The sequence below is a fragment of the Heptranchias perlo genome, chromosome 2 (assembly GCF_035084215.1).
Source record: "Heptranchias perlo isolate sHepPer1 chromosome 2, sHepPer1.hap1, whole genome shotgun sequence".
NCBI lineage: Eukaryota > Metazoa > Chordata > Chondrichthyes > Hexanchiformes > Hexanchidae > Heptranchias > Heptranchias perlo.
The window spans coordinates 71,886,973-71,901,662 of NC_090326.1; the positions used below are offsets into that span (position 1 = coordinate 71,886,973).

General features: G+C 44.6%; 1 protein-coding gene across 1 annotated transcript in view; it reads left to right on the top strand.

Moving 5' to 3' along the window:
• Window positions 1-14,690, top strand: part of azi2 (5-azacytidine induced 2) — a 76,194-nt gene that overhangs the window by 25,602 nt on the left and 35,902 nt on the right. The gene's annotated exons all lie outside the window — the stretch shown is intronic.

Here is a 14,690-nt window from a genome sequence, read left to right on the forward strand (position 1 = left end):
ACTCAAAATAGAAAAGTCACTTAGTCAGATGGGGTGCATCCTAGGTTGCTGAAGGAAGTAAGGGTGGAAAAGGGTGATCACAATCTTCCAATCCTCCTTAGATATGGGAATGGTGCTAGAGGACTGGAGAATTGCAAATGTTACACCCCTGTTCAAAAAAGGGGAGAGGGATAAACCAGCAACTGCAGGCCAGTCAGCCTAACATTGGTGGTGGGGAAACTTTGAGACAGTAATTTGGGACAAAATTAATTGGCACTTGGAAAAATATGGGTTAATGAATTACTGATTTATTAAAGGCAAATCTTGTTTGACTAACTTAATTGAGTTCTTTGGTAAAGTAACAGAGGGGGTTGATAAGGGTAGTGTGGTTGAGGTGTGTATGGACATTCAAAAGGCATTTGATAAAGTGCCATATAATAGATTTGTTAGCAAAATTGAAGCCCATGGGATTAAAGGGGTAGTGGCTGCTGGGTACGAATGCACAGATTTCAGAAGGGAAAGTCATGCTTGACCAACCTTATTGAATTCTTTGAAGAAGTAACCGAGTAGACGAGGGTAATGTAGTAGATGTAATCTATTTGGATTTTTAAAGGGCCTTCAATAAGGTACCACACGGTGGTTGTTCACAGTTTACATTGACGATTTGGACTTGGGAATCGGAAGCCCAATTTCAAAATTTGCAGACGGCACCAAATTGGGAGTGTATTTACTACAAAGTAAGAATGCATCAAAATGCAAGAAGACATTAATAAACTTGGAGAGTGGGCATGTAATTGGCAAATGAATTTCAATATAGATAAGTGTGAGGTGGTGCCTTTTGGTAGGAAGAATAAGGAGGCCACCTACTGCTTGGATAAGGAGTCTAAATGGGGTAGAGGAGCAAAGGGATCTAGGGATACAGATACACAAATCACTGAAAGCAGCAATGCAGGTTAATAAGGCCATAAAAAAGCAAACCAGGCACTGGGGTTCATTTCTAGAGGGATAAAATTGAAAAGCAGAGAAGTTATGTTAAACTCATAGAACCTTGGTTAGACCACACTTGGAGTACTGTGCACAGTTCTGACCCCCATATTATAAAAAGGATATAGAAGCATTGGAGAAGGTGCAAAAAAGATTCCCAAGGATGATAGCAGAACTGAGAGGGTATGCTCATCAGGAAAGGCTGAACATGCTGGGGTTCCTTTCTCTAGAAAAGAGAAGGTTTAGGGGTGAGCTGATAGAGGCCTTTAAGATAACGAAAGGGTTTGATAGGATAGATGTAGAGAAAATGTTTCCACTTGTGGGGGAGTCCAAAACTAGAGGTCGTAAATAAGATAGTCACTAATAAATCCAATAGGGAATTCAGGAGAAACCTCTACCCAAAGAGTGGTAAGAATGTGGAACGTGCTACCACTCAGAGTATTTGAGGCAAATAGCATTGATGCAGTTAAGGGAAAGCTAGATAAACATGAGGGTGAAAGGAATGCTGATGGGGTTGGATGATGTAGGGAAGGAGGAGGCTTGTGTGGAGCACAAACGCCAGCATAGACCAGTTGGGCCGAATAGCCTGTTTGTGCTGTAGACTCGATGAAATTAGCTAAGGGATAGAAAGCAGAGACTAGAGGTGAACCATTGTTTTTCAGACTGGAGGGAAATGTACAGTTGTGTCCCCCAGGGGTCAGTCTTGGGACCACTGCTCTTTTTGATACATTAATAACCTGGATCTGGGTATGCAGGGCATAATTTCAAAGTCTGTAGATGACCCAAATCTCGGAAATGTAGCAAACAGCGAGGAGGATAGTAACAGACTTCAGGAGGATGTAGACTGGTGAAATGAGCAGACACGTGGCAGATTAAATTTAACACGGAAGTGTGAAGTGATTCATTTTGGTAAGAATAATGAGAAGAAACAATATAAACTAAATGGTACAATTTTAAAGGGGGTGCAGGAACAGAGAGACCTGGGGCTGTACATGCACAAATCTTCAAAGGTGGCAGGACAAGTTGAAACAGCTGTTATGAAGGCATACAGGATCCTTGGCTTTATAAATAGATGTAAGGAATCTTACAACACCAAGTTATAGTCCAACAGTTTTATTTGAAAATCACAAGCTTTCGGAGGCTTTCTCCTTCGTCAGGTGAGTGTCGAGATTCATTGAAAATTACCGCATATATAGTCATAGAACAATGCCTGGTGATTACAGATAATCTTTCCAACTACCTGTTATCAAGGCCATCAAATGAATTGAATAGTGTTCAGACAGAGAAACCTTAGATACCCCAGACAACTGAATATACAAACGGCCAGAGCGAGAGAGAGCCATCCGAAAGAGAGAGAATTACCAGTTGTATTAAAAACAGATAACTTTTTTTTCCCTGGTGGGGTTACATGTAGCGCAACATGAACCCGAGATCCCGGTTGAGGCCGTCCTCATGGGTGCGGAACTTGGCTATCAATTTCTGCTCGACGATTTTGCGTTGTCTTGTGTCTCGAAGGCCGCCTTGGAGAACGCTTACCTGAAGATCGGTGGCTGAATGTCCTTGACTGCTGAAGTGTTCCCCGACTGGGAGGGAACCGTCCTGTCTGGCGATTGTTGCGCGGTGTCAGTTCATCCGTTGTCGCAGTGTCTGCATGGTCTCGCCAATGTATCATGCTCCGGGGCATCCTTTCCTGCAACGTATGAGGTAGACAACGTTGGCCGAGTCACAGGAGTATGAACCATGTACCTGGTGGGTGATGTCCTCTCGTGTGATGGTGGTATCTGTGTCGATGATCTGGCATGTCTTGCAGAGGTTGCCGTGGCAAGGTTGTGTGGTGTCGTGGATGCTGTTCTCCTGAAAGCTGGGTAATTTGCTGCGAACGATGGTCTGTTTGAGGTTGGGTGGCTGTTTGAAGGCGAGTAGTGGAGGCGTGGGAATGGCCTTAGCGAGATGTTCGTCGCCATCGATGACATGTTGAAAGCTGCGGAGAACATGGCGCAGTTTTTCCGCTCTGGGGAAGTACTGGACGACGAAGGGTACTCTGTTGGTTGCGTCCTGTGTTTGTCTTCTGAGGCGGTCTATGCGATTTTTCGCTGTGGCCCGTCGGAACTGTCGATCGACGAGTCGAGCGTCATATCCCGTTCTTACGAGGGCGTCTTTCAGCGTCTGTAGGTGTCCATCGCGTTCCTCCTCGTCTGAGCAGATCCTGTGTATTCGCAGGGCCTGTCCATAGGGGATGACCTCTTTGACGTGGTTAGGGTGGAAGCTGGAAAAGTGGAGCATCATGAGGTTGTCCATGGGCTTGCGGGAGAGTGAGGTGCTGGGGTGCCCGTCTTTGATGGAGATTCGTGTGTCCAAGAAAGAAACCAATTCTGAGGAGTAGTCCATGGTGAATTTGATGGTGGGATGGAACTTGTTGATGTTATTGTGTAGTCTCTTCAGTGATTCTTCACCGTGGGTCCATAGGAAGAAAATGTCGTCTATGTATCTGGTGTATAGCGTTGGTTGGAGGTCCTGTGCAGTGAAGAAGTCCTGCTCGAACTTGTGCATGAAAATGTTGGCGTATTGGGGTGCGAATTTGGTCCCCATGGCTGTTCCGTGTGTTTGGGTAAAGAACTGGTTGTCGAAGGTGAAGACATTGTGATCCAGGATGAAGCGGATGAGTTGTAGGATGGCGTCTGGAGATTGGCTGTTGTTGGTGTTGAGTACTGAGGCCGTTGCAGCGATGTCGTCATCGTGGGGGATACTGGTGTAGAGTGCCGAGACGTCCATCGTGGTGAGAAGTGTTCCTGGTTTAACTGGTCCGTGGGTGCTGAGTTTTTGTAGGAAGTCTGTAGTGTCGCGACAGAAGCTGGGGGTTCCCTGTACGATGGGTTTCAAGATGCCCTCGATGTATCCAGCGAGGTGCTCACACAGGGTTCCATTGCTTGATACGATAGGACGTCCGGGTGTGTTGGCTTTGTGTATCTTTGGGAGGCAGTAGAAGTCTCCCACGCAGGGAGTACGTGGGATGAGAGTGCGTAGGATGCTTTGAAGGTCTGGATCGAAGGTCTTGATCAGTTTGTTGAGCTGGTGGGTGTGTTCTTTGGTCGGATCTGCGGGTAATCTTCTGTAGTGTTCCTGGTTGTCCAGTTGTCGGTATGCTTCTTTGCAATAGTCCGTTCTGTTCTGTATGACGATGGCTCCTCCTTTGCTGGTTTGATGACTATGTTGCGGTTGGTCTTGAGAGCGTCGATGGCGTTGTGCTCTGGTGACATTCTGGACTGTCTTCTGAGTGCGGCTGATGAATCTGGCATTGACGCATCTCCTGACAGCTTGAGCATACATGTCAAGCTTAGGGCAGCGACCCTCTGGAGGAGTCCAGTTTGACTTTCTTTGATTGCTGTACCGCAGATCCCTCTGTCTGCTGTTCTGGATCGTTTTGTCTCATTGGGTTCGCTGCTGAAATCTTGGGATTTGTAGAAGAATTCCCGGAGCCTCATTCTCCTGATGAATTCCTCTGTGTCCACCGCTAGACCGATGGGGTCCATTCTGGTGGTGGGGCAGAAATTGAGCCCTCGGCTGAGAACTTCGATTTCCTCTGGTTGAAGGGTGTGGGCGGACAAATTGACTATAGACTTCCCTGTGGTTGCAACTGTGGTACCGGGGGAAGCTTGGTCGATGCTGGTGGTGATGCCGAGTTTCTCAAGCTTCCTACTCTTGGTTTTCATGTAGGCAGCGTAGTTCCGTTGCCTCGTCTGTTTGGCGGTGTCTCGTAGCTGGTCTGCTGTGTCCTGAGTACAGGTTGAGAGTATGGACTCTATCTTGGTTTCGAGGTTGCGGCGTCTGCTGTAGAGTTGGTGTACGAGATGGTTGCGGAGTGTGCGAGAGGTACGACGGCATAGAGTAGAGACATAGAGTACAAAAGCAAGGAAGTTATGCTAAACCTTTATAAAACACTGGTTAGGCTCCAGCTGGAGAATTGTGGCCAATTCTGGGCACCACACTTTCGGAAGGATGTCAAGGCTTTGGAGAACGTGCAGAGTAGATTTACTGGAATGGTACCAGGGATGAAAGACTTCAGTTATGTGGCGAGACTAGAGAAACTGGGATTGTTCTCCTTAGAGCAGAGAAGGTTAAGGGGACACTTGATAGAGGGGTTCAAAATCATGATTGGTTTTGATAGAGTAATTAGAAGAAACTGTTTCCAGTGGCAGAGGGGACAGATTTAAGGCAATTGCCAAAAGAACCAGAGGCAACATGAGGAAAAAAAATTTCTGCAACGAGCTCTTATGATCTGGAATGCACTGCCTGAAAGGGTGGTGGAAGCAGATTCAATAGTAACTTTCAAAAGGGAACTGGATAAATACTTGAAGGGGAAAAATCTGCAGGGCTATGGGGAAAGAGCAGGGGAATGGGACTAATTGGACAGCTCTTTCAAAGAGCCGGCACAGACACGATGGGCAGAATGGCCTCCTGTGCTGTATCATTCTATATACAAGACCCAAAGAATGTATGTGTGGTTAAGCAGAATAACGGAAGGGGAGGGAAGCATAGAGAAACTGACAAAGTGGAAGGCTGGGAGTGTGCTGGAAGAAAAAGGTAGGTAGACACCAGGGATGCACATCACCCTGCCAACCATGTACCAATGGGAGATTCCTAGTATAAAGATGAGGTGCTGTTCCTTGTGTTGAGCTTCACAGGAGCAAACGCTGATTGGGTGATCACTTTGCTGAACAACACCTTTCTATCTGCAAGTGTGACCCTTGAGCACTGGTTGCTCGCTACTTTAATTCTTTGCCCGATTGCAACTCTGACCTCTGTCATTGGCCTTCTACGCTATTGCTGGCCTCCAATGAGGGCACATGAGCTGACTGTGACCGGCAACCTCTGAGCTCGGGCCTGGGAAGGCTTGGCTGCACACTGATATCTCAGCTGTTGCCAGGACCGTCTGGCACTGCTGGCTTTGCGGCACCAGGACTGAATGAGGAAGTGGTGAGGGAGCAGGCATGCTGTAATCCTGAGAGGAAAATATGCACTTCTTCAATGCTGCCCCTGCCACTTGCATAGGGCGGTGCCTCAGCATTCTCACTGATCTGTGGGAGAGCAGACTGTAGGAATATTTCTGGAAATGTGGGCTGCAGGTAAGCAGTCTTATTACTCTCCTGGAAGCACCATGGCACTGTCTAAATGTAAGTTGTTGTATATCTGTCCACTAGATGGTGATCTAATCCTTTTTTTAAAAAAACCTACTTGAACAAAATCTAAGCAAGAATTTTTAAGCCTTTAACATTGCCGGATAGCTATTTTGCATTAATGCCCAGTCCTAGCAGTTAACGACCAGGCAATGACCATCTCCAACAAGAGAGAGTCTAACCACCTCCCCTTGACATTCAACGGCATTACCACCGCCGAATCCCCCACCATCAACATCCTGGGGGTCACCATTGACCAGAAACTTAACTGGACCAGCCATATAAATACTGTGGCTACGAGAGCAGGTCAGAGGCTGGGTATTGTGCGGCGAGTGACTCACCTCCTGACTCCCCAAAGCCTTTCCACCATCTACAAGGCACAAGTCAGGAGTGTGATGGAATACTCTCCACTTGCCTGGATGAGTGCAGCTCCAACAACACCCGAGAAGCTCGACACCATCCAAGATAAAGCAGCCCGCTTGATTGGCACCCCATCCACCACCCTAAACATTCACTCCCTTCACCACCGGCGCAGTGTGCACCATCCACAGGATGCACTGCAGCAACTCGCCAAGGCTTCTTCGATAGCACCTCCCAAACCCGCGACCTCTACCACCTAGAAGGACAAGAGCAGCAGGCGCATGGGAACAACACCACCTGCACGTTCCCCTCCAAGTCACACACCATCCTGACTTGGAAATATATCGCCGTTCCTTCATTGTCGCTGGGTCAAAATCCTGGAACTCCCTTCCTAACAGCACTGTGGGCGAACCGTCACCACACTGACTGCAGCGGTTCAAGAAGGCGGCTCACCACCACCTTCTCAAGGGCAATTAGGGATGGGCAATAAATGCCGGCCTTGCCAGCGACGCCCACATCCCGTGAACGAATAAAAAAAAAAATGTAATGGACAATATAGTACTTTTCTTGTAACCCTTTCAGTACCATTGATCAAAAAACTAATTTCAGTGGCATTTTTCTCTCTGCTATTGACAAGTCTTTTCTCACATTCTCTCAGGAGCACTAAGATTTTCTGCCTATTTTCTAGTCTAATTCAGGCTTTCATTGGATAAGTTGTTGCTCATGCACACTTTCCTGTTATCTAGACTATAAGTACCGTGTCTTATTTTTTCCTGTGATGAAATGTTCTCCTTGTTGGAAGTAGCCATTTTTTATATAGTTTGGCCTATTATTGCATTAGTGACTCTGGATCAGGATCAAAACAAAAATTCTGCTCTCTCTCACAGCACCTTTTACTTTCACCATAAACTTGCTAAGCATGCTGGTAAACTTTTTAAAGAAAAACATTCTGTCCTCAAAATATTCTCAATTTCAAAATGTTCTTTTAACTTAGGATCACTACAGTGAAAGATATAACGGTGATTCCCTTAAATGATAAAAATTTTGTAAGAAGTGGTGCTTGTAGGCTTAGATGTTTGTGGCTGGTGACCATTTAAATCCATTGTGATGCATTTCACTAAATTATGAAAGAGCAATTGCAGTAACCGCTTAGAGCATCATAACTTGTTACCATTTAACAATAGCATCTGTGGGCATTATCTAAGATGCCTTCACATTAGCTTGGATCTCGGAAGAGTGAGCAAACGGAGCTGCTGGCTTGAATTTAGTTTTGTAATGTGCAACCAGTTATCATGTAAATTGGCTGCACTGCAAAGGCCCAACATTCTGTGTATGCACAAGTCTGGCATGACATTTTGGAGTAGTTACTGTATTATTAGATCACTATGAAGATGACAGTGTTTACTTTATGACACCACATCAGCAGCAGCAGCATGTTTTCTAGTCTCAATAAGGCCACTAGCAGATGAGAAACCCGTTTAGTTATGCTTTGAACTTTTACTTGAAATATTTATCTCAGGTTCATCCTTTCAAACCACTCCCATAGGCAAGCCCTTGTTCCCTACAAACTGGGTTATGCCTTTACCTGCCCTGTGTCTAGGTATTTGCAGGGAACCTAGGAGTCAAAATGAAAACCCCCTTCACTGTATTTCGGCTTACAGCTTATAATCCCGTGCCCTCATGTGACTTCAGATGGTGGTAGAATGAACACTTTACCCGATTGTGGCTTAGGCTATAAACTGCCAAACAGATTTATTAAACAGTAAATGGGTAAGTGAATAGCAGCAATGACACCATGTAGATTTATAGTAGTTGCAGGCTTTACTAGCCCTCCTCGGAAGATTTTTTAAAAAGTCATGTTTGCTGAGCTTTTCACCTGTGCGGAAGATCCTGAAAATTGACCTTACATGGTGGTTTGCTCCCAGCTTTCCACGGAAGCTCCCTTGCTATTTATATCTCTGATGACTTCGGACAGCTCGACAGACTGAGATATACTTTTAAAATTTGACAGAGAATAGAAATTTGTTGATGTACCTCTTAAATTCAAACACAGCTGTCAATCAAACAAAACTCTCAGGCTGCTCGTATTTGAACTGAATTGGACTCCTCCCTCGGATACCTGTTGCAGATAGAAAGTCTGTCCTGGACCCCATTAAGTATCAAAATAAGAGGTCTTTAATCTCTCCTTCCTCAGCCTTCTCCAGGGTGGCCATGGTGCATAGGGTGACCATCACTGGAAAGGTTAGGTTTTAGCATTCACATGATATACCCAGTTCTTATGTAGTCAGTTGAGTATCTTGACATGTTATCAACCACATCGTATCTCTCCACACTGTGTATAGACCCAGCCAGTGGGCTTGTAATTTGTTATGCCTCATTGGTAGTAGAACTAGCATGCCCTGGCCTACCTTGTACTCCTGGTCTGGCATTGGGGTCTTATCAGCTTTTCTGGCACTCCTGCACCAGTTCTAGATTCTGTTGTGTGCGCTCGGCCAAAATCAGGTCATCCTTCAATTTGAGCGCATGCACATTATCGGAGGACTTCTCTGACTTTTCTGAATAGCATTAATGGACCGTGCACTCAACATCCGTATAGTAATTCAAAAGGAGAAGCCTATAGATTCTTGGATTTTTAACCTCCCTGTAGGCAAACAATAAATATGACAAAGTTTTATCCCAGTCATTTAGGTTATCCTCAGTGAATGTGCACAGAATGGGAGTCTCTACCAGCTCATTTGATGATGGAACAGGGTAGATTGAAGTTGTTTTATTTGATACTGTTGCCAAGTTGAGGCATAAACCTAGCCCCCGATTAGAAAACTATCTCTTCGGTGGCACCCGATTTATTTTAAACAATGCATTAACCACAGCATCTCCATCCATTAAGCGCGTGTTATCATGTCTGGATACAGACATATAGTCTACTATGGTTAATATGTACCATGTCCCTAATTGATTCCTGACAGACATGGGACTCATAATATCTTTGCCCACCCACTTGGAAGGTCCATTAATAGTGGGTAAGAGTTGCAATGGTGGTGTTGCAATTGCCCAGTTTTCCCATATGCTGACATTGATCATGCATTTTACACAATTCAGCATGTCCTTAGAGATACCAACTAAAGTGGGCAACAGTGTGTCTATTGTATAGTTTATCCACTGATGTCCTGCAAGAGGATGTCATGGGCTGCCTTTAGTAAATCTTTTTGATGTGTCCCCAATACCACTATCTGGCTGAACACTTCCAGTTCCTGTCTGACAGCTGATTTTGACTTGTAAAAAAAGCTTGTGCTAATAACTATACCACCTCACTGTGCAGGCTATGGACACCTGATGCCCCAGGTAGCCTGAGCTCATGCACCCTTTAACATATCACTCTGCTCAGCCTTTATTCTCATTACCAGACTAACTCTTGATGCACCCTTTATCTGGCTGTTCAAGAGCACGTCAGTGTTGTTTCTCCTGGCAAGATTACACCAATATGCCACCGGCTGAGGGAGAGATAAGCTACAGAACCTGGCAGCTGAAGAACAATATAAAAGTGGCTTAAGATTGTGAGCTCGCCACGAGCTTCTTCTCTTGTAAATGTAAGCTTCAAGTAGTAGCTTCTATTTAAAGATTGCACTGATTACTGCTGTTAGATTGTGACAGATAGTGGAATGCCACGTTAAATGCAGTTGCTTCCCTGTTATATTTACAATCTTAAATTTCTGATTTTCTCAAGGTTAACTGCAGATGAATGAAATAAAATTGCACATGTTTGTGTGAAAGCATGAATCCAAGTGATGAAAATTGGTGAAAGTGAGAGACAAAGGTCAATGATTATGTGGGTGTTTTGTGTGATAAATGTGAGTGACTACGTGGGTGTCTCAGATGGCCGTGTGTATCTGTGGGTGGCGGCATAGGTGAAGTGTGGGTGACTAGGTAAATAACTGTGGTTTTGTGTAGTAAGCGTTTGGGACAAGTATAACTTAGTTTACGCACATACTTTTTAAATTTAGTTTCCAGAATCTTGTTAAGGAACATATACTTAATAAATCATTTCTATCTCATCAATGATGTCAATAATATCCTTTTACCATGCATCAGAACCCCTCCCCTTTCCAAACCACTAATATAGAAATATGCCTGGCTTCCACCCACTTCTTTCCAGACAGCCAGGTGGTGATTACCAACTTGTTTGTTTGCGGAATTGGGTACAGAGCTACATCCTTTCAACACGGTACGACATTTTGTTACGGGAGGGGGTGATGTAAATTTGTGTTGCTTATTCCTCATTGTGCATTACTCTTTCCCCGTTCTTCGAAAGATTAGTATTTTTTCTCATTCATCAGTATCCACATGCAGGTGTGATTATCTACCATATTTGATTGGAGCAATCTCCTGGGACACTCAACCCTTGACGAATTTTGAACTATGCTTCCTAATTGACCTCTCCTTAGCTGTAAATAAAAGCCTCATTGTGGCCACTTTGGCTACTCTTTTTTTTACTCTCCAGCAACATTCTTGATTATTGTTTGTTTAGCTGAAGAATAACACATATTTTTGACTCTATTGCCTATTGCATTTTTTCATTTTTTTTATTTTTCAGTAATAGTTGTGCCATGTTTAACCTTGCGTTCATCATTGCAATTGTTTCCATGCATTCTTGATCTTTGATTAATACTGACTCAAATTCATAATTTCCATCCAAAATAATAAATCCTTTACAGCAACTTATGCGCAAGCCACTACCCTATCTTACATTGTTTCATAGTGCATGATGTGCTGGGAGTGGCAGCAGGTCAAGGGTGCAAGTTATCTGGCACCAACAGCTCTTAACTAGCTACCGATCACTATTCAAGTTGTCCTGCTACAGAAGAATGGGTAAAATGGTTGGAGCAAGGCACCTCAGCACTGTTCCATTCAGTGAAGGAGCTGTGGAAGTCCTGGAAAGAAAGGTTCCTTTTGTGGAACTGTGTGCCACTCTCCAGTGAAGAGCAGCCTGGATGGAAGTAGCAGAACAAATGTTAATGCGGTCTCACCTATGCATTGAACCTGGGAACAGTTGAGGAAGAAACTTGCTGCTCTTGGGAAGGTTGCTCAGATAAGTACTAATATTTTTGCTCAATTTTACAATGTTGTCTTGCAGCGATTCTTAACAGCACTTCTCTGTGAGCTTGATACAGCAATCTGGCAACTGTTCATGTGCTTTCCAAATGGGTAGGCATGTTGATGTTGCACCAGGGCATTCTGCATTGCTGGCATAACAAAACATTTGTCCTGTGGCCCATGAAATGTGACGAGCAACAAACACTAAGCATGCTACCATACAAAGTAGTTGCATTCTGCATGTTCACACTCTAACACAAGATGACTGCTGCTCTTGGATGCTGGGTGATGTACATATTCTCTCTCGTTTCTTATTTGAATATATGTCCCTTTTCTATCTGCTTGCAGGCGACGACCATACTTCGCACTGTGAGCGTGCTGCAACCTGTTAAGGGGGTGGGGAAATATGGTAATCCAACCTGCAAGCCATGACCTTTTATGAGGAGAGGGCCCTGGAGATTCTGGGTGGAGCCAAGAGAGTGTGTGGGAGAAGTTGAGGCTAAATTCCCCCTCTTTTTTTCTCCCTTAAACAAGCTCACTGCTTTCTTTGCTATTCATTCTTTCTCTTTGTTCCCTTACTCATTCATTCTCTTGCACACAGGCATGCACTGCAGAATAGCACACTACAATGTCTTGTCATGTAAGCTCTGTTTCAAAGAATATTGTACTACCAGTATTCTAACATATGGTATTCTTCTGTCCCTGTGTTGAAGAAAAGGAGGAGCAAAGCCCAACCTCATCTGAGACCTCACAGCACCTTGCTTCACCCACTCCTATTGGGGCAAGCATTATCATGGTGGGGGAAAGGATCAATTATTGAATTGCAGGAATAGGTCTTGGTGAATCACTTGCACAAATGAGGAGGTGCAAGTGAATGTGGAAATGGAGGAGTCATAATATACCGGCTGAAGGGCTCCTTCAGCTGCTGAGCCCAGGATTGACCTCGTAAGGCCTGCTTACAAATGCACTTTTAGCTCAGCATTAGCAATTCATGTAGTCATTTAATTGTTGCCAAACTGTGATGTGTATACTGCTTGAAAGCACCTATGGAGGAGTCCACAACCTATATCTCTACCATGACCATCGGTCTGCAGCTCAGTCAATCATTAAGAGTATGGCTCACCACGCTGTCACAGTGGCGCCCTCCTTGGCTGAGGACCTAAAAAGATTCAATGACTGGAGTCCACGGTCTTTAGAGCCCCAATCTACAGCAGCTTGTCTCCTCTGTGTTCAACATGTTGGGGAACCAGATTGTGCAGGGCTTCATTAACTTGTTGCTACTCAGCATTCAGCTCCCACACAGATTCAGGACATGCTGAGGGAATGTACAGCAGCAGGGCATAACAGGAGTTGGCACAGATGATGGAACTGTCTCCCAGGACAAAACCACATTGTTATCACGCTATTGCCCTACTTAAAAGGTTGACCGATGTGTCACTGAGCATATAGGCCGAGGAAACAGACATATCAATGTTTGTGCCGGTTGCAGGGCCATCTATTGACCTAGCACAAGGAGATGCTGAGTCACCTCTATCTTTGGAGGCAGACATCCACCTCCCACTGGGGAACACTTGGAAAGAGTTAGGAAGTAGAAGACACATACCATACATTTTCAGTAAGGGGGAGCAACAGAGTAAAAGACTGAACAAGAACACATTTGTACCACACACTTTGAGGGTTAATAGGAGTTAGAATGCCTAATACTGGAATGTGTTTGACAGTTGTTTTGGGCAGATTAAGGTAGTTGGGTGAAATGGTGCTCTCCATGGGTTTTGATGCATGACTGTGCCATTGGAGGTGATGCTTTGTTTAGCAAGAGTGTTGGACATATGTGCAGATGGCTATTGTGTCCTGGATGCTTCAGGCACTTAACTAAATGTGTCCTCTATTAAAGCCTGCCTTTTGACTTGCTGAGTAGCCAGTTCCTTGTGCAGAGAAGTCCCCTCTCTCCTGCGTGGGGTCACTTTCTACCATTAGTTGCCTGTCTTTTTCTGCCTGCTTGCTTCAGCAGGCCCTGCTTCATAATGAAGTTGTGTAGCATGCAGTAGGCAACAATAATTTTGTATACCTTGGCTGGATCAGTCCAGGCATCTGAACCTTTATTTTAGGATAGCCGGGTCTTAGTGGAGTCAGGTCAGCTTCACCAAGATGCTGGTAGAGAAAATTCTCCTTGGGTGTCTCAATGGGTTAAGCAGTTATGGCTGTAGTGGATCGCCTTAATTTACTATCCATCCAGCCTTCCTGCCCTTGAAATAAAGGTGGCATTGGAGTAAAATGAATAAATCATGGTAACTGGCATTAACCTACATAACTTTGCGTATGTTCACAGATTAGCTGCAAATTCATGGAGTGGAATATCTTCAGTTCATGGAGGGTGTATTTTTAAGAGTAAAGGTCTCTAAGGCCACATGCATGTCATCACTAATGCCCTGCACTTTGGGCAGTCCAGTTGGATGGTAAATATGCAGGGACCTTCCATGTTGCTGCCAATTTTCCATAGGGAAATGGATGAAAAGAAATCACTGGTCAAACAAGGGATCTGTGCCTTGCATGGTACAATTGTGCACTGCAGGTTGCAAGATTTAGCAGATTTCTCCTTCAGTTGCTTGGAGTGATCCATTGGTGTAATTGTTGTCGTGACCAACACTCAGAGTCATCTCTGTTCTGGAGGTGGATTTCAAGTTTGGCTGCAGAAATGTGTATAGTTATGTTACTGACTCCTTGAGAAATTGCAGTCTCTGTATAAAAGCGGCTTAGGACGTGTCCAAGCATGATTGTCTGGCCTTGTGAACACAGATGGCAGCATAAGAGTGGGTCTTAATTGATCATCTCAAATGCAAACACACACTTGTGTCATGCTTCCATAAGCTGCAACTACAAAGTGAAGCCCAAAGGGATATCCCATACATTCTATATAGGCAGTGCTGAATGAAGTCCCTGGAGAAACAAATGTACTCTCCAAAACAGTAAAACCACTAAATAGCAAAGAAACCCTAGAATGGATGGAAACAAACAGCAGCTACTCATGACAATTCAAAACCAATGAGTCCACTTTAAGGGAAAGGACCCAATATATAGGAAGGACATATATATGGGAAGGAC